This window comes from Salmo trutta, chromosome 7, assembly GCF_901001165.1.
Source record: "Salmo trutta chromosome 7, fSalTru1.1, whole genome shotgun sequence".
Lineage (NCBI taxonomy): Eukaryota > Metazoa > Chordata > Actinopteri > Salmoniformes > Salmonidae > Salmo > Salmo trutta.
The window spans coordinates 36,038,788-36,066,091 of NC_042963.1; the positions used below are offsets into that span (position 1 = coordinate 36,038,788).

Below are 27,304 nucleotides of genomic sequence, written 5' to 3' on the forward strand. Positions count from 1 at the left end.
TTATTGTGATAACATGTTAGACAAGTTTATGTACATACTGTGTACTCTGCAGTGTATTGACTCTAATTCTATTCTATTATTGAGAAATCACCCGACACAGCAATTAGCGATAGTACCACGCGTTGGCCTCTTTCACTGCCTGATGATGATGTGAGTAATTTCGAGTTACATTCAACCAGACAAAAGCGCTGGTGCTTCTCATAGTTGTCTTCCCGAGTCACCCGTTCACTGAATGTTTCCAAACAGTCACATTTTGAGAACCGTTAATGCCGTCTGCGCTGCTCTGGTGACGTCGCAATTGCGCATCCCAATGTGAATTGAACTGTAGGCGCACCGAGGCCAAAAATAACTATGGACTGGCTATTTAATTGTATCTGGTCAGGTGCTACAGATATTGCTCGATGGGTGTTTGTAAGTTTTGTTGAAACTCACGCTGAATTATGTTGGCTAAAATGGGTGTGATCTTGAGTCGTGTCTGTGTGCATAATGCACAGCATAGGCTATAAGAAAATGGACCCGTTGTGAAACGTAAGTTGATGAGAAAAGCACCGTGTTCTGCCCTGCTGCTCCAGTAGCCTGTGGCTCTGATGGTGTCATAGAGGGGGGGGGGGGGGGGGGGTCGGTAGGTGGCAGTCGTGTCCCATCTGGTGCAGGGAGCCGCTGAGAAACAGGCCTCCCAACCTCTCTCTCTCTCTCCCTCTCTCTCTCTCTCTAACTCACACACACATTCTTAAGTCGTGCACGCACGGGGGCAAACTCACGCGCATCCATATTACCCCCAGACGCATCGCTCCTCATGACATCAAGTGATAATGCAATTGACCAATCAGTGGGTAGATGATGGCAGGAAATTGGATAATTGTATTTCACCCATCAAAAGTGAGAAAGGGTGCGTGGGGAAAATATAGCGGGACCCACAAAAAGGCAGACGCAACACATGAATGCGCGTCAAAGGAGAGGTGTTCAGCCTGTCTTGAGGGAGTATTTCTTCTGCACTGACTGGCGATGTACAAATGGTCTTGTTTTGAGTGAGGGAGGAAGCCAGTGCCGTCTGGGTGTGAGGCTATCGGCACGCTGCAACAGAGGAGAAACTACTTCCCCGCACTGTCCCCTATCTATTGTCTAGACCTTCGAACTTGCACATGCATGTTATCATATGATCTATGTGAGAGTGCACAAATGCATTGCATGCATAAGTTGTAGATTGTTGGATGTAAACTAATTCTTAGCCTGATAAATTGTGGTCAGAACTATTGGCCATCATCCCAACGCGCAATTTGAGTTGGCGAAGAGTGCACACGGAGGATCATCACTAAATGGATATTCGTTCCCTCTTGTGAGATATCAGTGGATTGGCGGTACTGGAGAGTCCTATCTGACATACGTATAGAGCAAGAGAACAGGGAGAGGAGGCGATGATTGCTGTGGGGGAAAACTGACAGGAGCAGCTTGGTGAACAAACGGCTCTCGAGACGCAATGAGAAGTCGGGACACGAAACCTTTGGAACTATAATAGGCCTAATATTATAGCGTTATATTAGCTTATCCTATGAAACATACTCATACAATTTTCCTTGGATTTGAGAGTCAGAGACCAAGGAAGGGGATTTCGTTGTTAACCCTGTAAACAAGGCTTTAATGCATTTATAGGCTGTACAACCTGCTGGATTTTCCACCTGACTCGCCGCAGGTTCTTACATCAAACATACTGACGCCTATGAACATCGATGGAATAATCTATCAGAAGACAAAGATAAGCCTGACGACTGTATCATTATGCATCCAATCCACCCGACGAATTCATAGGCTACATCAACTCCGGGACCCCATCCAACGACATTCAATACGGAGGAAAAGATTAGTAAGAATCTTGAAATCCGCACTGGGTTGTGCGTTGAAATCTAATCAGATTCCAGTGGGGTTGCAGAGTAGCAAGGGGAAGCGTGAGAAAAGTTCCAGCTAAAAGCGTGACAGCGGGAAGACAACTATCAATCTCTTTATTTTTGCTCAATATGTCTGTCGATGATGTTCAGCCGTAGATTATGATGAGGTTTGAGGATGTTATCAATCTGGGGGTCCACGGCTGCGTGAGACGGTGTCTTTAGTGGTCTGGCTCTGAAGAGGTTGGTTTTGTTTTTATTGAAAATAAAAATATAAGGGCTGGATCTGGGAAGAGCTCGGATTTCTCCTGATTCAAAAAATGGTACCGGACAGCGACATAGATATAATTGTGCCTTGTTAACCTCACGGCGGGGTATCGCTCTGCATCGAACCATTAGTTTTAACAGTGCCTCCGTATTATTTGCCTCTTGAAAAATATGATTATGGTGATGGATAATGTGACTCTATTATCAATGTGCAAGAACTAAATCTCAACCGATTGATATTAATTGATGGATTAAATTCTACATCGTTTGCAATCTGGGGACCGGATAAGGTGTGTGAAAGTATCACCACGGAGTCTGCCAAATTGCTTGAGAATTGCGGATGTATTTTCGATGCAGTTTTCGAGGGGAAGGAGCTGAAGAGCCAACTGTCGTTGTTTGAATCAGCTATCCTGCTAACATCAGCATCTTTGGTGACAAGTAAGTTATATGTGCTCATTTTGTTTAGTTGAATTGATTTCTAAATGACACTAACACCTTGCCCACATTGAATTACGGTTTTAGCTAAAGCATATTGGTAACCTGGTAGAGGTAGGCTATTTAAAATCCGCGTTCCTTTGCTGTTCTATCTCACTTTGCCGTGTTATGTTACGACATAGACTAAACAAAAAGCTTCATCCGACTTCATCTGACAAAAAAGCATATTTTGTGTGATGTGATGAATGGACCATTCGATGTGTGTGTGTTCGCGTGCGTATGTGGTGGAGCGCTCTAGGAAATGCTTGTCGATTCAGCCTTTATTCGACTAACCTATACACATGTTATTTTATCATGAGGCTGATGCTGATACCACAAATAGCCCAAACTGATCAAAATGTGTGGAAAGCATGGTTGACTCTGTTTTGTTGAGTAGTGGTGATGCAGTCTGTTGCATCCCATTTGCTGTATTCGGACCGTTGGATTTCAGCACCTACCAAAGGCCAAATAACATTCAGAATATCTAATATTTTATGCTGATTATAATATGCACAGTAGACCCACCAATAGCTATTTTTAGAACACATTGCTGTGCAATTGACTTCAAACTGTTATGTTATTAAGGCTCCTCGCATGCGCCAGGGTGAAAAGCCTAACATATGAGCACTGCCATGTCTTTGAGAATGATGTTTGCAAGAACACTATAGGGCTGTAGCTAATGCACTTTCATTTCCACCTATCCATGGAGGGTAGTGTCTGTTTTAATGCGGAGGCGCTGCGCTCCAATGTGTGCTTGAGTTCGGCTCGCCGTTGCTGTTTGCTCAGTACTGGTATTAAGGGAGCTGTCCCTCATAAACGTGGTGCTGAAATGACAAGCTTCGCTTGCGTATGGAGGCCGCTATGCAGTCTGCTGGCTAGAAACGAACGTAGCATAATGTGTGGTGTATTGCACACATACATGAAGCAATGGTGTTTTGGTTATATTCCAGTTATGATAATTGACCACCATGCACTGATGTACAGTGTGCCATGGTATGGGATATGGTGTATCGGTTGAAACGGATTGGTTCTCCATTCATTCATTCATCCATCTCACCCATTCATCCATTCTTGGCACTAGGAGCACATGGAAATACACACACACACACACACACACACACACACACACACACACACACACACACACACACACACACACACACACACACACACACACACACACTCTGAACCCTGCACCCTCCTTCTCACACAGTGGTCTCTTTGATCTCACAGAGGGACAGCAAGACAGAAGACCACAGAGAACATGCACACACAGGGCCTTGCATCTAGCCAGTAATGAATGTTAGATTAAATTTGACTCCTTCAAAATGAGGTTTTATCATATCTGCATCCTTAAAGCAATTGTTATACAGTATAGAACTCTCCTACATGTGAATTTAACCAATTGTCTTTTCTTATTTCAACCACCCATTTGTCTGAAAACAATGCAGTGCATTCAGAAAGTATTCACACCCCTTGACTTTTCCACATTTTGTTGATTTACAGCCTGCATTTAAAATGGATTAAATCGAGATGTTGTGTCACTGGAACAACACCCTATAATCTCAAAGTGGAACTATGTTTTTAGAAATGTTTACAAATTAATTAAAAATAAAAAGATGAAGTGTCTTGGGTCAAGAAGTATTCAACCTTTTGTTGTGGTAAGCCTAAATCATTTCAAGAGTTTACATTTGCTCAACAAGTCACATAATAAGGACTCACTCTGTGTGCAATAATAGTGCAATAATGACTACCTCATCTCTGTACCCCATTTCAAACACAGATTCAACCATAAAGACCAGGGAGGTTTTCCAATGTCTAGCGAAGATTGGTAGTAAGGTAACATTTTTAAAAAGCAGTCATTGAATATCCGTTCAAACGTGTTGAATATCTGTGTTTTAAATGACACTTTGGATGGTGTATCAATACACCCAGTCACTACAAAGTTATAAGGGTCCTTCCTGACTCAGTTGCCGGGGAGGAAGGAAAGCACTCTATGACTTCACCATGAGGCCAATGGTGACCTTAAAACAGTTTCAGAGTTTATTGACTGTGATAGGAGAAAATTGAGGATGGATAAATACAATTGTAGTTGCTCCACAATACTAATATAAATGACAGACTGAAAATAAGGAAGCCGGGACAGAATAAAAATATTCCAAAACATTCATCCTGTTTGCAATAAGGCACTAAAGTAAAACTGCAAAAAATGTGGCAAAGAAGTCCACTTTATTTCCTGAATACAAAGTGTTATGTTTGGAGCAAATCCAATACAACACATCAGTGAGTACCACTCTTCATATTTTCAAGCATGGTGGTGGCTGCATCATGTTATGTGTGTGCTTGTCAGCGGCAAGGACTAGGGAGATTTTTAGGATAAAAATAAATGGAATGGAGCTAAGCAAAAATCCTAGTTCTTTCCAACACACTGGGATGCAAAATCACTTTTCAGCAGGACAATAACCTAAAACACAAGGTCAAACTGGATTTGTTTACCAAGACAACATTGAATGTTCCTGAGTGGCCTAGTTACAGTTTTGACTTAAGTTGGCTTGAAAATCTATAGCAAGACTTGACAGAGCCTGATAAAAAAGAAGAATTTGCAAATATTGTACAATCCAGGTGTGCAAAGCTCTTAGAGACTTACCCAGAAAGACTCACAAGTCTAATCGCTAAAGGCGATTCTAACATGCATTGATTGATTCAGGTGTGTGAAAACTTACGTAAATGATTTTTTTCAGTATTTCATTTTCAATAAATTGGTCAAGCTTTCTAGAAAACATGGTTTGACTTTGTGATTATGGGGTATTGTGTGTAGATTGGTGAGAAATAAACTATTTAATCTATTTTGAATTAAGGCTATAACTCAACAAAATGTGGAATAAGGCACTGTATATGCTGGATGCAAGCTACTATCGAATAGTATTTTTCCATCATGTTTTTACCATCTTCTCCTATAATACACATACATTGAATCATGGATATATGTAGGTCATTTTAGACGATACAGGTAGTAAGGCTTGGTGAACGCACAGAGAATATTATGACTTGGTTTTAGATTGACTAATGCAGTATCTATCCTACATATCAGTGTTGGAAGTATATGCCATTTAGTAGTAATAGTAGTAGTCAGTCATTAATAATACAGCACAGTAGAAGTAATAGGAGTAGTAATGTTATAGCTTCAGTTGCAACTGAGGTTACGCTTGTCATTCTACTGTTGTAGAATTGATCACAGCTTTCTGTCACCTGATTAAAGTGGCCCCCTATTCCCTCAGGTGAGTGAGGGAGTGAACATCTTTCACCCTATTTGAGAAAGCATGTTGCCTTGGGGAGACAAATTAGACTGCTCATTTTATGTTCTTCCCCTGTCAAAGGTTTTAGCATGATAAATCCACTCTATGAATCCCAAAGATGACATGTGTTTGTTGTGGCGTGATGCAGAGCGATTCATGCCTACGAGGAGCCTATCCCTTCTGCATGTTGAGCACTTCTCAAAGGTCCACTTCCCCCCTGAACTTTCCTTTCTATAGAGGTGATAGAAAGACATCATTCTGTGGCTGGGGGTGAGGTGGGGGGTTTGGATGTACTCTATACTAACCAAGGGTAGCTTATGGTATTACATTGTTTTACTTTTTAAATACTTTAAAAAAATACTTTAGAAAGAAAAGAACTTGGATTCTTGTTTTTTAATATTGCAGTAAGATGGTCAACATTTCAGCACGTACAGTAGTGCCTTCATCATTGTTATAGGTCCATACTCTGTAAAACGTCAATGATACAATGACAACTTCCCATAATCTCCTAGAGTCATGTGCACCTATGTGTTTGTTTATTTTATTATGTGCTGGTGACAACAACAGCATCCCCAGTGTGTCTCAGGCATCCCCAGTGGTGCAGTGGTCTCAGAGCAGGTGCAGTGCGGGTACGGAGGACCGAGGGAAAAGTCCTGCTGCTGCTAGCATCAAGCCAGATTTCAGTTGATAACATTGTCACCTCCGCAGACGTCTGTTTCATGTCCAATTCCTCCCCTCGTTGCGGTCTCAGTAATCCATTGAAAATTGTGCCAAGCGGCCCTGTCAAAAAATTAATGAACTTGTCAGCCAGAAAAGGGTAGCATTGCGACAAGATGTCAGCCCCTCGTGAAGCCACAGAGCATATGCCCATGTTCCTTTTCCCACATCCTCCTTTGAAATGTTGCTTATTTCTTCAGACTGTGACGCCGTTCAGATCAGGGCCATCGCTTTGTGCCATTTAATAAATGTTCATTTGTTAAATCGGATTAATCTGGGTAAAGCCCCAGCTTAGGACACCATTAGCATTCATTTCTCTGACTGCTGGGGACTTCTATCAATAATGGAACCGCCTGTACATTTTTCATCTTCTCTGGGTAGAAATGTTCTCTGGGGATTGGATTGGTCGTGAAAGGGAAATTAAAAAGTCAGGCAGTTCTGTGTTATCTACACTCTTTGAAAAAAAGGTGCTATCTAGAACTTAAAAGGGTTCTTTGGCTGTCCCCGTACGAGGACCCTTTGAAGAACCCTTTTTGGTTCCAGGTAGAACCCTTTTGGGGTAAATGTTGGCTGCCAGACCGGCAGATAGAAACACCATAGGGGAGGTTGAGACGAGGAGGGGGGCTGGGGTACCAAGAGAGAGCGAGAGAAGGTAGATATGTTTTCAGGTCAAGGCAGTGCTGCGGTGCTGTGAGTATACAGTATAAGCTCTAACTGGATGCATCATCTCAGATGATTGGTGGCTTGTTACATGAGTTCAGTCCCTTGATGACTTCCCATGCCTAGGTGCTGATGTAGGCAATGGTTGAGTCTAGGGCTGTTATGGTGATTGCCACACCAGCAGTCACGAGTCATGACTGCAGTCAGATTCCACGTGACCGTTGAATCAAGGTAACTAGGCTTCTCCAAAACCACGCTCTGAAGCCGCTGATTTTCATTAGTAGCCTACCAAACTTGCTTACGGCCAGTCGCTAATGGCCTGGTACTCAGCGCTCTATTGTCCCTCTAATCACTCTGTCATCAATGCAAATGCATCGAAAATAAAATCAAACACTTCATGAGAGCCCTGGCATTCAGAGTTTGAATGGAAAAGGATCACCTCTTTCGCAGCAAGAGCCCGCTCCTCATAGCTGGTTGATGCATGGAATTAATAAGTGTTCCCATAAGCCCTTGTTGCGCAACATTTCTATAGGCTTTGCTATGCAATTACGTGAGAAAACAGAGTTTTGATGGCCTCTATTAAAAATAGGCATATCCCATGAGCTTTAATCCGTTACATGTAAGGGGTTACAAAAAACGCATAACTGTAATACATTATGTTACTATCAAAAATATTGTAATCAGATTACAGATACTTTTGAAAAACTTGATGATTACTTCGAAGATTACTTTTAAATTCAGAAGGGATGTTTGTGAAAAAAATCTTTGACACCTCTTTGTTTTCTCAATGACATTCAAATCAGCATTGAAAAAAAGCTCAAATTTAAGTTTGTTCCACCTGAGCGAGTCTGACCATAAGTCAGAGACCACTATGATGACAAGCTAGTGGGAAGGTTACTGTCCTTTTCTGTGGCTTAACCAACCTGGCTAGTAATTTAACAATTTGTATTCGTATTTACAGATGGCATACACGTTTTTTATTAAGGCATATGAAAGTTCACATGTTCCAAAATGTATTTCTGCTAAAAAACGCATTTTGATTAAAATAAAAGGTTTACATTCAAATGACTCTCCTGTGATGTAGTGACCTGCGACATTTGGCTAGTTTCCTGAAATGAGTCACAAATGTGTTTGATGGATCGCGGGAAAAGCTTTTGTAGACTACAGTCCAAGCTATGTCTTCCAATGGTGCAACTGCTGTCGGCATCCAAAGATTATCCAACATGAATAAACGCTTGGAGGTAAGGATGACAGCAGTGGTGTAGTCTACGGCGATATGGATATCACTTATTATTGATATCTACATTGTGCATGGATGTGAATCACACTGCTGCTCTCTCATTTAGCTATTTGTGGCTTACTGATTGTGGTTGTTGTGGATGGCTGTTCACAAATCTAAATATGTATTTGAAGTCAATAATGGTTGGATTCAAGAAGTTTAAGCTGTCAATCAATCATTGTTTTTGAAACCAGTGGACAGCCAGTGAAAAATGCACTCCTGCAACAGCTGCACAGGGCAGATCACAGCCTATGAAATAAAAGTGGTGCTTTTATTGCTCAATCTAATTCATGCTGATAAAAACAAAAATCAATAGACCTAATGAACACATGCTCAAACTCGTAAATTTTTGATAGACTTAAAGGGGCAATCTGTAGTTGCTACATCCTTTTTTGGACTTATAAGTTATATATATTAATGTATAGATATAATTTAATCGTATTATTAAATGTAGTAGAAAGCAATGGGTTAGAAGAAGCCTACATAACCAACCCATAAAGTAAAATTTTACCTCCATATATGGCCAGCTATGTAAACTTTAACATTGATTTATCTTGCAATAGATGTTGTTCAATTGGTAACATACACTTTTATCTTCTTCTAATGCCTCTTAAGGGGAAAGTAATCTAAAAGTAAGTAAATGTAATCAGATTATGTTACTGAATTTGGGTAATCCAAAAGTTACGTTACTGATGACAATTTTGGACCGGAAACTATTAACTGTAACGGATTACATTTAGAAAGTAACCTACCCAACCCAAAACTCATTGCACACATATATTGTTTAGGATATGTAAAGACAAGATTACATTGAGAATAGTCTGATGTGTGACAATATTATCACTTGTGAAGGAAGGCAAGAAACAGCACATGCATTTTTTGTGACTTTTTCAAATCATAGTCGCATGCTTTATGTAGCCTAGCCCGGTATAGGCGTATTTGTTTGGAAAAGGTTTGCATTCCAACTAAAGTGGCCAAATAACTCTAAGTGTAGTCTATAGGCCTATGACCCCTGGAACAGGGTTGGAGAGCCCATAGCCTACAGAGCCTAGTGAAAGGTTTTCGTATAAGCCCAGTCATTGTGCAATCGCGCGTGAGTTTTGACTAGCCACTATTTAAAAGATGATCCCAGCTTTCTCATGCTGCTATATTTATTCCTCAATTCTTAAAATTACGCATATTAATCCGCTTTACAACCTTTGTAGACTACCTGGCATATTAAAAACGTCTCCTCCATTCGAGTGCAGCTTACGGATGACATGTTTTTTTGTGGGCCATTCTAAATAGAAAATAATCCCATGCATATATTAGTAGGCTATATGTAAAGAATAGCTTACACTGAGAATAGTCAGATGGTTGAGAATATTGTCAAGCTTGTCAAATTGTGAATGAGAGACTGATGAAGTGTTTGCAGTCTTTTCAAGAAACAAAGCAGAGCGCATGCCTTTCATGCACATTTTTTCTAATTATCATTAGAGTCACATCATGCAGCCTGAGAATATATTTGAAATTAAAACAGCCTAAGGTTTGCATCACAACTAAAGTTGCATAAATAACTCTGATTTAAGCATATAGGAGGACCTGTTTCAAATTATAGGCTATGCGTGGAAGCCCGGAGATGCGAAAGTGTTTATGTTAATTAACGTTCAATTATCGTGAGACCGGCAGTTATTTTTATGACAATAACTGTCTGACAAAATTTCATGACCACCAAAGCCCTAGTTTAGTCACCCCACAACAATTGACCTTAGAAATATGTATTTTGACCCCAGCTGCAGGAAGCCGACACTCAAACTAACATACAGAAGTCCTACACAGGATGTTGGGATTGTGAGCTATTCATGCACATCTTTTCAACTAATTTCTCTTCGAAGTGGTTAATTTGTGGATGAGATGTTGAGTCATTATTTTGCTGTAGAATGGCTTAGCTAAGAGTGGACCTTTTTGTGTATTTTGTTTTATTTGTGGTTGTTATTGTTTTGTCGGCTCAAGCTAATTCTGTAGCACTACAATGATCTACACAGGCATGGATGTTTATTGTAGCTCTGAACACCATTAGCGACCCTGTGCAATAGCCTACTACTAAAGTAAATAGGAACAGCAATGTGTTTTCATTCAGGTTTTTGGTAGTTAAGGTAATCAATCCAGTCTTCAAAGAGTTTTCTGATTTGGGTTCAGGCACTCCTGACATTGATCTAGATTCTTGTTAAGGATCAGAGTTACTATTTCAATCATGTGGAGACTGAAGACGTCAGTGAGCTGTGGACCAACGCACTGGCTTTCTAAATAAACTAAGTCGACAGACACGTACAGACATCCTGCACACACACACACACACACACACTCCTGATAAACACACACATAATCACGATCAACACACACACACAGCGGCTGTAGTGGGCTCGCTCATTAGTCATCGTCTCCAGCTTGTCTCTCTGAATCTGCCATCCAGGGAAAGGACAGCCGATCCGGAGGAAAGCAGCACTACATTCCTTCAGTCGATGGATTAATCAATGGCTGCTCCTCTCTCCCATCAATCTCAGGGAATAATCTGAGAGACATCCATTCTGTCACACTGGATGCCGGCATGCACTGCTCCTATTACTGTCCTCTCCTTTACAGCCAATTGTACTGTACCAGAGGAGGGGTAGGGGCATGTGAGGTTTGGATAAGTGACCGCAGCTGTAGCGTGTGCATACCTTTTAGGGGTTGGCAGTGGTGGTCAAGTAGTCTTTTCCATAGTGGTGGTCAAGTAGCCAACTCCAGAGTGGTGGTCAAGTAGTCTTTTCCATAGTGGTGGTCAAGTAGTCTATTCCATAGTGGTGGTCAAGTAGTCTACTCCAGAGTGGTGGTCAAGTAGTCTTTTCCATAGTGGTGGTCAAGTAGTCTACTCCATAGTGGTGGTCAAGTAGTCTAATCCATAGTGGTGGTCAAGTAGTCTACTCCATATTGGTGGTCAAGTAGTCTTCTCCATATTGGTGGTAAAGTAGTCTGCTCCATATTGGTGGTCAAGTAGTCTGGTCCATATTGGTGGTCAAGTAGTCTGCTCCATATTGGTGGTCAAGTAATCTACTCCATAGTGGTGATCAAGTAGTCTCCTCCATAGCGGTGGTCAAGTAGTCTCCTCCACAGTGGTGGTCAAGTAGTCTCCTCCATAGTGGGGGTCAAGTAGTCTCCTCCATAGTGGTGGTCAAGTAGTCGGCTCCATAGTGGTGGTCAAGTAGTCTGCTCCATATTGGTGGTCAAGTAGTCTCCTCCATAGTGGTGGTCAAGTAGTCTATTCCATATTGGTGGTCAAGTAGTCTACTCCATACTGGTGGTCAAGTAATCTACTCCATATTGGTGGTCAAGTAGTCTGCTCCATAGTGGGGGTCAAGTAGTCTCCTCCATAGTGGTGGTCAAGTAGTCGGCTCCATAGTGGTGGTCAAGTAGTCTGCTCCATATTGGTGGTCAAGTAGTCTCCTCCATAGTGGTGGTCAAGTAGTCTATTCCATATTGGTGGTCAAGTAGTCTACTCCATACTGGTGGTCAAGTAATCTACTCCATATTGGTGGTCAAGTAGTCTGCTCCATATTGGTGGTCAAATAGTCTACTCCATATTGGTGGTCAAGTAGTCTACTCCATATTGGTGGTCAAGTAGTCTAGTCCATACTGGTGGTCAAGTAGTCTCCTCCATATTGGTGGTCAAGTAGTCTACTCCATATTGGTGGTCAAGTAGTCTACTCCATACTGGTGGACAAGAAGTCTACTCCAAATTGGTGGTCAAGTAATCTGCTCCATAGTGGTTGTCAAGTAGTCTGCTCCATAACGGTCGTCAAGTAGTCTACTCCATATTGGTGGTCAAGTAGTCTGCTCCATAGTGGTGGTAAAGTAGTCTGCTCCATATTGGTGGTCAAATAGTCTGCTCCATATTGGTGGTCAAGTAGCTTGCTCCATATTGGTGGTCAAGTAATCTACTCCATAGTGGTGATCAAGTAGTCTCCTCCATAGTGGTGGTCAAGTAGTCTCCTCCAGAGTGGTGTTCAAGTAGTATTTTCCATAGCGGTGGTCAAGTAGTCTCCTCCATAATGGTGGTCAAGTAGTCTTCTCCATAGTGGTGGTCAAGTAGTCTACTCCATATTGGTGGTCAAGTAATCTGCTCCATATTGGTGGTCAAGTAGTCTTTTCCATTGTGGTGGTCAAGTAGTCAACTCCATATTGGTGGTCAAGTAGTCTACTCCATATTGGTGGTCAAGTAGTCTAGTCCATACTGGTGGTCAAGTAGTCTGCTCCATATTGCTGGTCAAGTAGTCTGCTCCATATTGGTGGTCAAGTAGTCTACTCCATACTGGTGGTCAAGTAGTCTACTCCAAATTGGTGGTCAAGTAATCTGCTCCATAGTGGTTGTCAAGTAGTCTGCTCCATAACGGTCGTCAAGTAGTCTACTCCATATTGGTGGTCAAGTAGTCTGCTCCATATTGGTGGTCAAATAGTCTACTCCATATTGGTGGTCAAGTAGTCTACTCCATATTGGTGGTCAAGTAGTCTACTCCATATTGGTGGTCAAGTAGTCTGCTCCATATTGGTGGTCAAATAGTCTACTCCATATTGGTGGTCAAGTAGTCTACTCCATATTGGTGGTCAAGTAGTCTACTCCATATTGGTGGTCAAGTAGTCTACTCCATATTGGTGGTCAAGTAGTCTACTCCATATTGGTGGTCAAGTAGTCTGCTCCATATTGGTGGTCAAATAGTCTGCTCCATATTGGTGGTCAAGTAGGTTGCTCCATATTGGTGGTCAAGTAATCTACTCCATAGTGGTGATCAAGTAGTCTAATCCATATTGGTGGTCAAGTAATCTGCTCCATATTGGTGGTCAAGTAGTCTACTCCATATTGGTGGTCAAGTAGTCTGCTCCATATTGGTGGTCAAGTAGTCTGCTCCATATTGGTGGTCAAGTAGTCTTCTCCATGTTGGTGGTCAAGTAGTCTCCTCCATTTTGGTGGTCAAGTAGTCTGCTCCATATTGGTGGTCAAGTAGACTACTCCATATTGGTGGTCAAGTAGTCTAGCCCGTAGCAGGTAATGGCTTTAAACAAAAACAAGCTGAAATATTTGTGTTGTGCAGTGACTCAACTATGTCCCCTTTCCTCTCGCCCCTCACCCCTCATTCTCCCGCCCAAAACTCAACTAAAAGTAGTGACCTGGAATTCAAGTTGCCATGTTAGTCAGTCACCACAGGCCTTACCTCACCCACCTTGTCAGTCTTGCCGAGGTTCAACTTAATGACTTAGCCCTCCCCCCCTCTTTTCTCCTTCCCCCTTACACCATGCATGAATGTACAAGGTGCAGAATCGAGAGAGTGGCGGCCCCTGAAGTAAGGTTGTGCTGACGTGACAGCCTGGGTGAAGGAAAACATACACACGCATGCATACACACACGGCAACACACCACCGACACACGTGTCTCCAGAGAAACCAATCCTCTTGCCTCCAGGGCAGCGTGACAGCGTCTGCTGAAAGTGATAGTGGCCCAGGTCGCCACATTAATTTCTGCTGCTAAATGAAAAGGTTAAAGGGACTGAAAGAGGGTGACGTGTTGTCTTTCACCTCCTCCCGCCCACTCTCAGGCCTCCTCCTAATGAAGGTGAGACTATAGATCCCTTCCCTTTACTGCGAAAAAGGACCAAAAGAAAGAGACAGCGTATGGAGGGATAAACAGAGAGAGAGAGAGAGAAATGTTAATGATGGGAGCAGTAGTAATCTGCATGTAATAGGTTATTTGGAAATGCAGAAAAAGGGAGACTGCTGGAGTTGATTGGTCTTATTTGAGTTCATTAATGCAATTTTCCCTCACAAAGAGCCTGTGCAGAACCTTTCAAGCTAAAAGAATGACTAAATCAGTCATGGTGACTGGGCCTATGTGCTCTGTAAAAGACCGTGTCATAGCACACACATGCACACACACGTGCGCACGTACAGACACAAACACAGACTTGTCTGTGTCCCCTGTCAACAAGTGGTGTTTTGAAAGATTATAAATTGAGATGGAAGGACTTTGAGTGAAGTGGTGCCCTGATGCTGGTATGGCTGGGTGACCTGTTACTGGGGAGAGATTGTGTTTTATTTTCTGGTTGCTGCAGTCCTCTCCTCTGCAGTCCCTTTCAAAGGCATACTGTAGCCCAGTCTAGAGGGAGAATGGTGATGGCTGAAGCCAACACTCAGTATGAGGACAGGCATAATATATCACCTGTGTGTATGCATTAACCTCAGAGAGTTTCTCCTTTCATGGGTTGTCTGGAGACATCATTATTCATCACCGTTGGCTGAGAAAATAGGGCAACGGTGGTTGAGCCGAGCACATGCAATGAAAATGTAACTGTCAGCCAGGTGTTTGAAATGTTTCAGATTTACTGTGTCTGGAATCTATTTTACTGTTGCCTCTTAACTTTGGGCAAAGTCAAGGTGCCTCATTATATACTTTAAGGTTAAATTCTAAATTCTCCATTCCACGGGTCATAAGTTAGCATCAAAGGCATGGTATGTTACATTTTAGGCTACGTTTATGAGTGTATCATTCCTTGCAAACAATAACCTCTGCTTTATGGTGTGAAGCTGTAGCATAATCATGGATTGCTATTACATCTATTACTATGCAGATGAAAGGGCCTTGCAGAAAGTAGAGAGAGAGAAAGAGAGAGAGAAAGAAAGAGGGAGGGAGAGAGAGAAGCCTGCATCGCTGATGACTCAAACGCCCACGTATATTACCTCACATCTAGATTAATCAGAGTCTACAGAAAACTCACTAACGCGATTACAGAGCTTAATATAATCACCCCATATTCATAGTATATAATAGCATCAGATTTGATAATGGAAATGATCATGTTTTCTGTGATATGATCATGTACTCTGATCCCATTTTGAGCATTTTTATACTCAGGTCCTGTTGAGATGTGTGCTATAATGCAAACACAGCTGGGATCAGTCCCTCGTATGGTATCTTTGAGGTTATAGATCAGTGTTTGTCCTGCTTTTTGCTAGATATGTGTATTACCTGCACTGAAGTGTCTATAATCAATATTGATGAGTTTTCATATATCTCAATGAGGCAGTGTCCTTCAATCCCAGATTTTTGTACTAACATGTCTAATTCAACAAATGATCAAGGGATAAAAACACTAAGGAGAGTCATGCCATTTCCCCTCCCTCCCTCCCTCCCTCCCTCCCTCCCTCCCTCCCTCCCTCCCTCCCACCCTCCCTTCCTTCCTTCCTTCCTTCCTTCCTTCCTTCCTTCCTTCCTTCCTTCCTTCTTTCCCTCCCTCCCTCCCTCCCTCCCTCCCTCCCTCCCTCCCTCCCTCCCTCCCTGTGTGTTGGTCTCCCCCCAGACTGCAGCCTTCTGTAGACCCAGGGGTGTAGGATGAGCGTCTGGGATCTGGACAGCTGGGACGGGCTTCTCCATCTGTCTCCCTGAACCTCTCTTTAACTCCCAGACCCAATCAGCCTGGCAGGACTCAAACACTAGTGCAGCTAGCACACAGCTAGCACACAGCTAGCACCGCTCCACTCTGCTCAGCAGGAAGAGCCTGGCCTGCCAGTCAATTAGTTAATACTAGAGTTTCAGCACAGTACACAATGTCTGTGTTTTCTTCACATCTATCTCAGCCAGTATGTATCACTTTCTCTCTCCCTCTCTCTCTCTCTCTCTCACTCTCGCTCTTGCTCTCACTCTCTCCCTCTTTCTATCTCTCTCTCACTCTCTATCCTTCACTCGTTCTCTCTCCCTCTTTCTTCTTGTCTCTGTCCTTGATGCGTCAGTCATTCAGCCACCTGTGTGTAGACTGGATTTGCCCTATGAGGGGAGTTTTGATCTGACAGGAAGAGACTTGAACTTGATGTAATCCTGTGTGTCTCCAGGGAGTCTAATGAGGTACTAGTGTGTCTGCCTGGTAAGGTCAGGGCCCTGTGACAGAGACTGCCAACTCACTCCCAGACAACATGGATGACAGAGGGAAGGAACGACATGGTGGAAAGTGAAAACAGCTCCTTGAGATACAGTATATTGCAGCTATTGTTTTTATATAGAAGCTATCCAATATGGTGCTACCTAAATAGTGTCTTAACTTCCCTGTGCCTTACCAAAACAACAACTTCACAGTTGACATAATCCAATGTATTTGTAATTAGAGATTGCATCTTTAATGTACACAGATAGAGTGGTGTTATGTGTGCCTATCCTATCCCCGATCATCTACATATTACCCTATCCTATCCCCTATAATCTACATATTACCCTATCCTATCCCCTATCATGTACAGATTACCCTATACTATCCCCTATCATGTACATATTATCCTATCCCCTATCATGTACATATTACCCTATCCTATCCCCTATCATGTACATTTGACCCTATCCTGTCCCCTATCATGTACATTTTACACTATCATATACCCTATCATGTACTGCATGTTTTACGCTATCCTATCACCTATCCTGTACATATTATCCTATCCTATCCCCTGGCATGTACATTTTAGACTAGCATATACCCTATCATGTACTGTACATATTACACTATCCTATCTCCTATCCTGTAGATATTACCCTATCCTATTCTCTATCATGTACATATTACCCTATCCCATCCCGTATCATGTACATTTTATCTTATCCTATCCCCTATCATGTACTGTACATATTACATTATCCTATCCCCTGTCCTGTAAATATTACCCTATCCTATCCCCTATCATGTACATTTTACACTATCCTATCCCCTATCATGTACATGTTACCCTATCCTATCCCCTATCATGTACTGTATACACTATCCTATGCCCTATCCTGTAAATATGACCCTATCCTATCCCCTATCATGTACATTTTACACTATCCTACCCCTTATCCTGTACATATTACCCTATCCTCTCACCTTTCCTCCCATCCACAGTCACACATACCTATGCCCAGATTTACCATGCCAACATGATTTAAGACGAATGGTCATTCAAAAAAAATAAAGAATAGTCTGATTGGTCACTTGGAGTGGCAGCATGTTATTGGAGGGTACTGTGACTCCCTTTCTCTCTCAATCTCGCTGTGTGTGTTTGTGTGTGTGTGTGTGTGTGTGTGTTTGTGTGTGTTACCCCATGGCACACCTCCTGCAGCCTGCGCCAGACTCTTCGCCCTGTGGGGCACAATGTTTGGCTGTGACAGACCCGTCTGCCACAAAACAGAACAACACTGTCACACAATTGCCAAGGTCTGTCCACATACAGTACTTATTATCATCCTCTGGTAATGCAGCAATACAGAATATCACCTCATCTATGCACACATTTACATGTATGGATATATATCTATAAAAAAATACAATGTTAGATAAAGTGAAGATAGCCAGTTAGATATGTAAACTTCACTGTTTGTACACATCCCATTAGCTACCACATTATACCACTTACTATACTGTACTTCATGTTGTTCACATTGATTACAGAGTCTACATGAATGAAGGCTTTATATTCCTGCCAGGTATAGACCTTCAGGAATATATCTTAAAGGGAAAAACTTTATTTGTCACATACGCGGAAATCCACTGTAGAACTTGACATGAAATGTTATTTTTCTATTTTATTTCACCTTTAATTAACCGGGTAGGCAAGTTGAGAACAAGTTCTCATTTACAATTGCGACCTGGCCAAGATAAAGCAAAGCAGTTTGACATATACAACAACACAGAGTTACACATGGAGTAAAACAAACATACAGTAAATAATACAGTAGAAAAATAAGTCTATATACAATGTGAGCAAATGAGGTGAGATAAGGGAGGTAAAAGGCAAAAAAAGGCCATGGTGGTGAAGTACATACAATATAGCAAGTAAAACACTGGAATGGTAGATTTGCAGTGGAAGAAAGTGCAAAGTAGAAATATAAATAATGGGGTGCAAAGGAGCAAAATAAATAAATAAATACAGTAGGGAAAGAGGTAGATATTTGGACTAATTATAGAGGGGCTATGTACAGGTGCAGTAATCTGTGAGCTGCTCTGACAGCTGGTGCTTAAAGCTAGTGAGGGAGATAAGTGTTTCCAGTTTCAGAGATTTTTGTAGTTCGTTCCAGTCATTGGCAGCAGAGAACTGTAAGGAGAGGCGGCCGAAGGAGGAATTGGCTTTGGAGGTGACCAGTGAGATATACCTGCTGGAGCGCGAGCTACAGGTGGGTGCTGCTATGGTGACCAGTGAGCTGACATAAGGGGGGACTTTACCTAGCAGGGTCTTGTAGATGACCTGGAGCCAGTGGGTTTGGCGACGAGTATGAAGCGAGGGCCAGCCAATGAGAGCATGCAGGTCGCAGTGGTGGGTAGTATATGGGGCTTTGGTAACAAAACGGATGGCACTGTGATAGACTGCATCCAACTTATTGAGTAGGGTATTGAAGGCTATTTTGTAAATGACATCGCCGAAGTCGAGGATCGGTAAGATGGTCAGTATTACGAGGGTATGTTTGGCAGCATGAGTGAAGGATGCTTTGTTGTGAAATAGGAAGCCAATTCTAGATTTAACTTTGGATTGGAGATGTCTGATGTGAGTCTGGAAGGAGAGTTTACAGTCTAACCAGACACCTAGGTATTTGTAGTTGTCCACATATTCTAAGTCAGAACCGTCTAGAGTAGTAATGCTGGACGGGCGGGCAGGTGCAGGCAGCGATCGGTTGAAGAGCATGCATTTAGTTTTACTTGTATTTAAGAGCAGTTGGAGGCCACGGAAGGAGAGTTGTATGGCATTGAAGCTCGTCTGGAGGGTTGTTAACACAGTGTCCAAAGAAGGGCCAGAAGTATACAGAATGGTGTCGTCTGCGTAGAGGTGGATCAGAGACTCACCAGCATCAAGAGCGACATCATTGATGTATACAGAGAAGAGAGTCGGCCCAAGAATTGAACCCTGTGGCACCCCCATAGAGACTGCCAGAGGTCCGGAAAACAAGCCCTTCGATTTGACACACTGAACTCTATCAGAGAAGTAGTTGGTGAACAAGGTGAGGCAATCATTTGAGAAACCAACACTATTGAGTCTGCCGATGAGGATGTGGTGATTGACAGAGTCGAAAGCCTTGGCCAGGTCATTGAATACGGCTGCACAGTATTGTTTCTTATCGATGGCGGTTAAGATCTCGTTTAGGACCTTGAGCGTGGCTGAGGTGCACCCATGACCAGCTCTGAAACCAGATTGCATAGCGGAGAAGGTGCGGTGCGATTCGAAATGGTCGGTAATCTGTTTGTTGACTTGGCTTTCGAAGACCTTAGAAAGGCAGGGTAGGATAGATATAGGTCTGTAGCAGTTTGGGTCAAGAGTGTCCCCCCCCTTTGAAGAGGGGGATGACCGCAGCTGCTTTCCAATCTTTGGGAATCTCAGACAACACGAAGGAGAGGTTGAACAGGCTAGTAATAGGGGTTACAACAATTTCGCCAGATAATTTTATAACGAAAGGGTCCAGATTGTCTAGCCCAGCTGATTTTGTAGGGGTCCAGATTTTGCAGCTCTTTCAGAACATCAGCTGACTGGATTTGGGAGAAGGAGAAATGGGGAATGCTTGGGCGAGTTGCTGTGGGGGGTGCAGTGCTGTTGATCGGGGTAGGGGTACCCAGGTGGAAAGCATGGCCAGCCGTAGAAAAAGGCTTCTTGAAATTCTCAATTCTCGTGAATTTATCGGTGGTGATAGAGTTTCCTATCCTCAGTGCAGTGGGCAGCTGGGAGGAGGTGCTCTTATTCTCCATGGACTTTACAGTGTCCCAGAACTTTTTTGAGTTTGTGTTGCAGGAAGCAAATTTCTGCTTGAAAAAGCTAGCCTTGGCTTTTCTAACTGGCTGTGTATATTGGTTTCTAACTTCCCTGAAAAGTTCCATATCACGGGGGCTCTTTGATGCTAATGCAGAACGCCACAGGATGTTTTTGTGTTGGTTAAGGGCAGTCAGGTCTGGAGAGAACCAAGAGCTATATCTGTTCCTGGTTCTAAATTTCTTTAATGGGGCATGCTTATTTAAGATGGTGAGGAAGGCATTTAAAAAAAAATAACCAGGCATCCTCTACTGACGGGATGATGTCAATATCCTTCCAGGATACCCGGGCCAGGTAGATTAGAAAGGCCTGCTCGCTGAAGTGTTACAGGGAGCATTTGACAGTGATGAATGGAGGTCGTTTGACCGCTGACCCATTACGGATGCAGGCAATGAGGCAGTGATCACTGAGATCTTGGTTGAAAACAGCAGAGGTGTATTTAGAGGGCAAGTTGGTTAGGATGATATTTATGAGGGTGCCCGTGTTTACGGCTTTGGGGTGATACCTGGTAGGTTCATTGATCATTTGTGTGAGATTGAGGGCATCAAGCTTAGATTGTAGGATAGCTGGGGTGTTAAGCATGTCCCAGTTTAGGTCACCTAACAGCACGAGCTCTGAAGATAGATGGGGGCAATCAGTTCACATATGGTGTCCAGAGCACAGCTGGGGGCAGAGAGTGGTCTATAGCAGGCGGCAACGGTGAGAGACTTGTTTTTAGAGAGGTGGATTTTTAAAAGTAGAAGTTCAAATTGTTTGGGTACAGACCTGGATAGTAGGACAAAACTCTGCAGGCTATCTCTGCAGTAGATTGCAACACCGCCCCCTTTGGCCATTCTATCTTGTATGAAAATGTTGTAGTTAGGGATGGAGATTTCAGAGGTTTTGGTGGTCTTCCTAAGCCAGGATTCAGACACGGCTAGGACATCCGGGTTGACAGAGTGTGCTAAAGCAGTGAATAAAACAAACTTAGGGAGGAGGTTTCTAATGTTAACATGCATAAAAACAAGGCTATTACGGTTACAGAAGTCATCAAAAGAGAGCGCCTGGGGAATAGGAGTGGAGCTAGGCACTGCAGGGCCTGGATTCACCTCTACATCGCCAGAGGAACAGAGGAGGATAAGGGTATGGTTAAAAGCTATGAGAATTGGTCGTCAAGGACAGCCGGAACAGAGAGTAAAAGGAGCAGGTTTCTGGGGGCGATAAAATAGCGTCAAGGTAAAATGTACAGACAAAGGTATGGTAGGATGTGAATACAGTGGAGGTAAACCTAAGCATTGAGTGATGATGAGAGAGATATTGTCTCTTGAAATATCATTGAAACCAGGTGATGTCATCGCATGTGTGGGTGGTGGAACTGAAAGGTTGGATAAGGTATAATGAGCAGCGCTAGAGGCTCTACAGTGAAATAAGCCAATAAACACTAACCAGAACAGCAATGGACAAGGCATATTGACATTAAGGAGAGGCATGCTTAGCCGAGTGATAATAAGGGTCCAGTGAGTAGTGAGGTTGGTTGGGGTCACGGCGATTCAGACAGCTAGCCAGGCCATGGGTAGCAAGCTGGCAGAAGATGGTCTGTTTTTAGCCACCTCGTGCACTTATGTCGGTAGATTAGTGGGTTCCGTGTGGTAGAGTGGACCAATCCAATTGGCAAAAAAGTTATAGTTATAGTGGCCCAAGAAAATTGTCCGATAGACCTATTCAGATAGTTGCCGATAAGACAGCTAACGATTAGCGGGCCGCAGATGGGCGTTCAGGTTACGTCGCAACGGAGGGGCCAGTTGGATAACTCCCTCGGGCAGATATAACGTCGGTAGTCCTGTCGTGAAGGCCCGGTGGGGCTCCGCATCGGCAGTAAAACGGGTCCGGATAGGTGATTTTAGCCCGGGAGTGGCTGATGGAACTCTTCAGCTGGCTAGCTCCGAAATAATTGATGTTTGCTCCGGGACCGACGTTAGCCAATAGTCACTCGGATAGCAGTGAACTGGCTAACTTCTGGCTAACTTCTGGCTAGCTTCTGTTGTGGATTTCAGATTTGAGGTGAATAATACATTTTTTTAAACAATTGGTGAGGCGGGTTGCAGGAGAGTGTTTTGAAGTTGAGTTCTTAGAAAAAAAATATATAAAAAGATATGCGAAGAAAATATGTAAATATATATATACACGGGACAGGACAAGACGAGGACAAAGGACGAAATGCTTACTTACAAGCCCTTAACAAAGTGTGCAGTTCAAGAAAGAGTTAAGAAAATATTAACAAAATAAACTAAAGTAAAAAATTATAAAAAGTAACATAATAAAATAACAATAACGAGGCTTTACACAGGGTACTGGTACCGAGTCTATGTGCGGGGGTACAGGTTAGAGGTAATTTGTACATGTAGGAAGGGGCGAAGTGAATTTGCATAGATAATAAACTGCGAGTGGCAGCAGTGTACAAAACAAATGGGGGGGGTAATGTAAATAGTCCGGTGGCCATTTGATTAATTGTTCAGCAGTCTTATGGCTTGTGGGTAGAGGGTTTTAAGGAGCCTTTTGGACCTAGACTTGGTGCTCCGGTACCGCTTGACGTGTGGTAGCAGAGAAAACAGTCTATGACTTGGGTGACTGGAGTCTCTGACAATTTTTGGGGTTTTCCTCTGACACCGCCTAGTATATAGGTCCTGGATGGCACCACCTGATCCATGTATGGTGTTATAGTACTAATCGGCCTCCCATGTCACGCCTGTGTCATGTTAATGAGCCAGATGCATCTCATCGGCATATTCATGAACTGGAAGGTTTGCCTTTGCTATGGGACTGCAGAGGTGACTCTGTGTGTGTGTACGCGTGTGTGTTAGTGTGTTTCTCTGTGTCTCCGTGTGGGTGGGTGTTTCTCTGTGTCTCTCTCTGTGTGTCTCTTTCTCTGTGTGTATGTGTGTGTGGGTGGGTGTGTGTGTGTGTGTGTGTGTGTGTTTGTGTGTGTGTGTTAGTGTGTTTCTCTATGTCGCTGTGTGGGTGGGTGTTTCTTTGTGTGTCTCTGTGTGTGTGTGTGTGTCTGTGTTTGTGTGTGTTAGTGTGTTTCTCTGTGTCCCTGTGTGGGTGGGTGTTTCTTTGTGTCTCTGCATGTGTGTGTGTGTATGTGTGTGTGTGTGTGTGTTTGTGTGTGTGTGTGTGTGTTTCTCTGTGTCGCTGTGTGGGTGTTTCTTTATGTCTGTGTGTGTGTGTGTGTGTGTGTGTGTGTGTGTGTGTGTGTGTGTGTGTGTGTGTGTGTGTGTGTTTGTGTGTGTGTGTGTGTGTGTGTGTGTGTGTGTGTGTGTGTGTGTGTGTGTGTGTGTGTGTGTGTGTGTGTGTGTGTGTGTGTGTGTGTTAGTGCGTTTCTCTGTGTCTCTGTGTGTCTCTCTCTCTCTCTCTCTCTCTCTCTGTGTGTGTGTGTGTGTGTGTGTGTGTGTGTGTGTGTGTGTGTGTGTGTGTGTGTGTGTGTGTGTGTGTGTGTGTGTGTGTGTGTGTGTGTGTGTGTGTGTGTTAGACTAGGGAGGTCTGTTCTACTTTGATTTATGTTTTAGTCTTCCTGAGAAGCTGTTACAATGCTTGTAGTCTCTGCATCATGTTTTTATGCCACCTCTGTTGAAATGAAAAGATTTGTATAGTTGAAATCCCTGTGGACATGCACTGCATTGTAGAAAAACATGTATCTCTTTGTCTCACAATGTCTGAACAAAGGGATGTAAATAAAGAGACAGAAAAATGCGAAGACCAGGTGGTGCATGTTCAGCCATCCATTTCAAATGTAATATAACCCGAGTTGTTTTTAGGCTGCAGCATCAGACAGGGTATCCCCTCCCTGAGGGAAATGTGTGTTTGCAGGGTGTTTCGGCCAGGTTAAAAGGATCCTAAGCCTTGATGGAACAGGATCGACCCCTCAGTTACTGGCGTGTTGTGCTATGCCCATCCCCCCCATCTCTTCTCCCTCCCTACCGGGGTATTATGTATTAGCATAACACTGATGGGAACATGAAAGAGACACAGAGTCCTTCTGCATCCATTAGCTTCATCTCAAGGTGTTTCCTTTTATTCCAGAAAGGCCCCATCACAGCCTGGTCATCACAATGACTTCTCTACACTATGCTCAAAGGCACAAATCTGCTGCGTTATTTCTTTTTCTCAGCTTTTGAAATGGAAAAATAGTCTTTGGTTAAAACGCCTTAAAAACTTAGACACAACAACATGTACTCAGAGAAGCCTGTCCTTTCTGAGGAGCTGAGGCCCATTCCAATGAGGTCATAGAGGATAGGTTTTGTTGAATGACAGCCCTGAGGATATGTTCAAGGTCAAACAAGTATCATAGCACACTATCAGAGAGACTGCGCTGATTTGGTTCAAGCATTATTATCTCTAATAAGACTACTTCCCATGATTCACACTGATATTTTGGCTGCTACGTACCAAGACCTGTCCACTCCACAGTCGCCCTGTACACTCCAATCCACTCTCCTGTTCTCATCTCTCCCAGGCACTGTTGGCTAATTGGGATAAGCTCCTTGTCTGTTTGATTTCACTCCTCAGATTCAGGAGATGAACCTCAAAAGACAATACAATTGTGTTTCCTGTACAGAACGAAATTATGCATAAAAAATATTTGAGAGCCGTTGCCTACCCAATGACAAATTAGGCTTTAATGAAGAATGAGTGTCTCTGTGGAGTGTTAGCCATAGCGTCTGATCCAGCACACTGACTTAATTGTGTTGCTGAGGCATTCATTACACTTTGTTAGGAATGGCAGCTATCAATCCGTAAATGAGCCGTACAAGTCATATAAATTATGCCGAAAGCGCGGAAAGCCCTTCCATAAGTGTCAAAAATGCAAATGGACTTAAATGGATGACTGGGCGCGTGGCTAAAGCTTATAGGAGGGAGTTTACTCCCCAAAGCCATGTTCTCTCTCATCAGCTGTTGTGACAGCAGAGGTTCCAGTCCATGTGAGGGAACATACTGTAGATACTGAAGTATAAGGGAGAAATAGTGCTATTTTGTCCCTGGCTCTGTGGATTCCATGAATTTCTTAGTATATTTACGAAGTTTGAACATGAAAAATAAAAACAGAAACTTTGTCATTTACTTCAACTTTATTTTATTGGTGGTTCAGCATCTGGACAGGTTCTGGGCAGTGAGTCTCCTGTGAGACTGGGTAGTGAATTCAGACTTCAAGCTAAAGTAAACCCAGCAGCCTACTAACCTATGCTGACTTGACAGGAAGGGCTAAGACAAGTCTCCTGTCTCAAGCCATTGCATCCCCATAGAACCATACCTTCCCTTTGGCTGCCATTCAACTTCATCAGATGAGGATTGTTTCCAAATGCTTTACCTTATTTCCCACGTACATTAGCTAATGATGCACTGGCTTTTTCAAATCGAGTGGGCAGAATGTGCTGTTGCAGCTAGACGACAGTCTCTGCTTTCAAAGACCTCCTGATAGAGCAGAAAACTCTGGCTCTTAGTTGCAGGGGTGTACAGGGTAAGTTAGCCTGCCACCTCAGGGTGAGTCCATGTGAGGCTCCTGTAGAGTTATGTGGGAGCATGCCGGTATACACTGAGGGTGGTGCAGAGTTCTATGGGGGCAGGCAGACACACTGAGCAAACTGGCTCAAATGAAGATCCTACATCTGTACTGAGGATGGAGCAGAGATCTGTGGGGGCAGGCAGGGATACGGATCAGTTCTAAGGGGGCAGACAAATAGAGGATGAAGTAGTTGTATGGAGACAGAGAGGAACACAAAGATACTGAGAATGGAGAATAGGGTTTGAGTCTTTCTCAGAAAGACTGTAGGGTAATATGGAGACCTGTACTGTTGGGCCCAACATGAGGCTTCTTTAGTTTCCATATTTGTCTGACACGTTGTGTGCTTGTGTGTCTGATACACATGAACACACACACTATGTACTTCTCTGTCAGACAATCTCTTTCACACACACACACACACACACACACACACACACACACACACACACACACACACACACACACACACACACACACACACACACACACACACACACACACACACACAGTAGACACAAGTATTAGCGCTCACACACCAAGACAACTCCCTCTCACTTTCTCTGTTATAATCTCCCCCTCTCTGTCACACAGAAACACACAGTGAGTCTCTTTCTCTTCCATCTTTTTTACCCCCTCCTGACTCAGTTTTCTTCTGTCTGACTAATCTCAATGTGCTCTGCGTGCTCTATGCTCAGTAATTGGTTTAGAGAACTGTTTATCCCCAGCCCCCACACTTCCCCACTCGCGCCACACCGAATCCGCTCCCCTGCATGCCTTCAATCAGACAGCCATTTCAGGGAGCAACAATGTCTTGGCTGATTTTGGCGCTGCCGTCCCACAGGTAATGGGAGAGATTTAAAGAAGGCTGCCGCCGACCTGCACAAACAGCCCTGAGGTTGGGGGAAAGAATAGCAGCTCATCTGGAAAGTGACCGCATCAGTGCTTTTGTTAGCCACCTAGCTGGAGATTGTGTACTTGGTGCTGATAGTTTGGCCGCTAAGCTAAGCTACCCCTGCTAAACAGAACACTGCCAACGTGTCACAATTAGCCTTGATGGCTGCAGACATGATTGCTGGGCCTGGTGGCGGTGGAGTCAATCCGTCTCCCGTCACGGTAATATCACTACTGTAGAGATCATTATCAAAGTGATGAATTCTGCAGCCTATTCACCCTGAGGATTTCACGCCTGGACAGGAATCAAGGGAAAATACAGGCAATTGTTAGCTTTGCTAGATCTCCTCCGACTCCTGTATTTAACAAGATCACAGTGGACAAAATGACCCTGGTCTCACTCACATGGTCTAATAGTAAGGCCTCAGGTCTTGGAATTGGAACAGATGAGCACTTTGTCTCTCATCAACACGTGTTCCTATAG

General features: G+C 43.3%; 1 protein-coding gene across 1 annotated transcript in view; it reads left to right on the plus strand.

Annotated features, from left to right (window-relative positions):
* The first annotated feature begins 1,798 nt into the window (after nt 1-1,798).
* The window catches only part of LOC115197315 (leucine-rich repeat-containing protein 4C-like), a 119,698-nt gene continuing 94,192 nt past the window's right edge, over nt 1,799-27,304 (plus strand). Inside the window, exon 1 of the mRNA XM_029758709.1 lies at nt 1,799-2,585. The gene's annotated coding sequence lies outside the window, so the exon portion shown is untranslated. The remainder of the gene's footprint in view (nt 2,586-27,304) is intronic.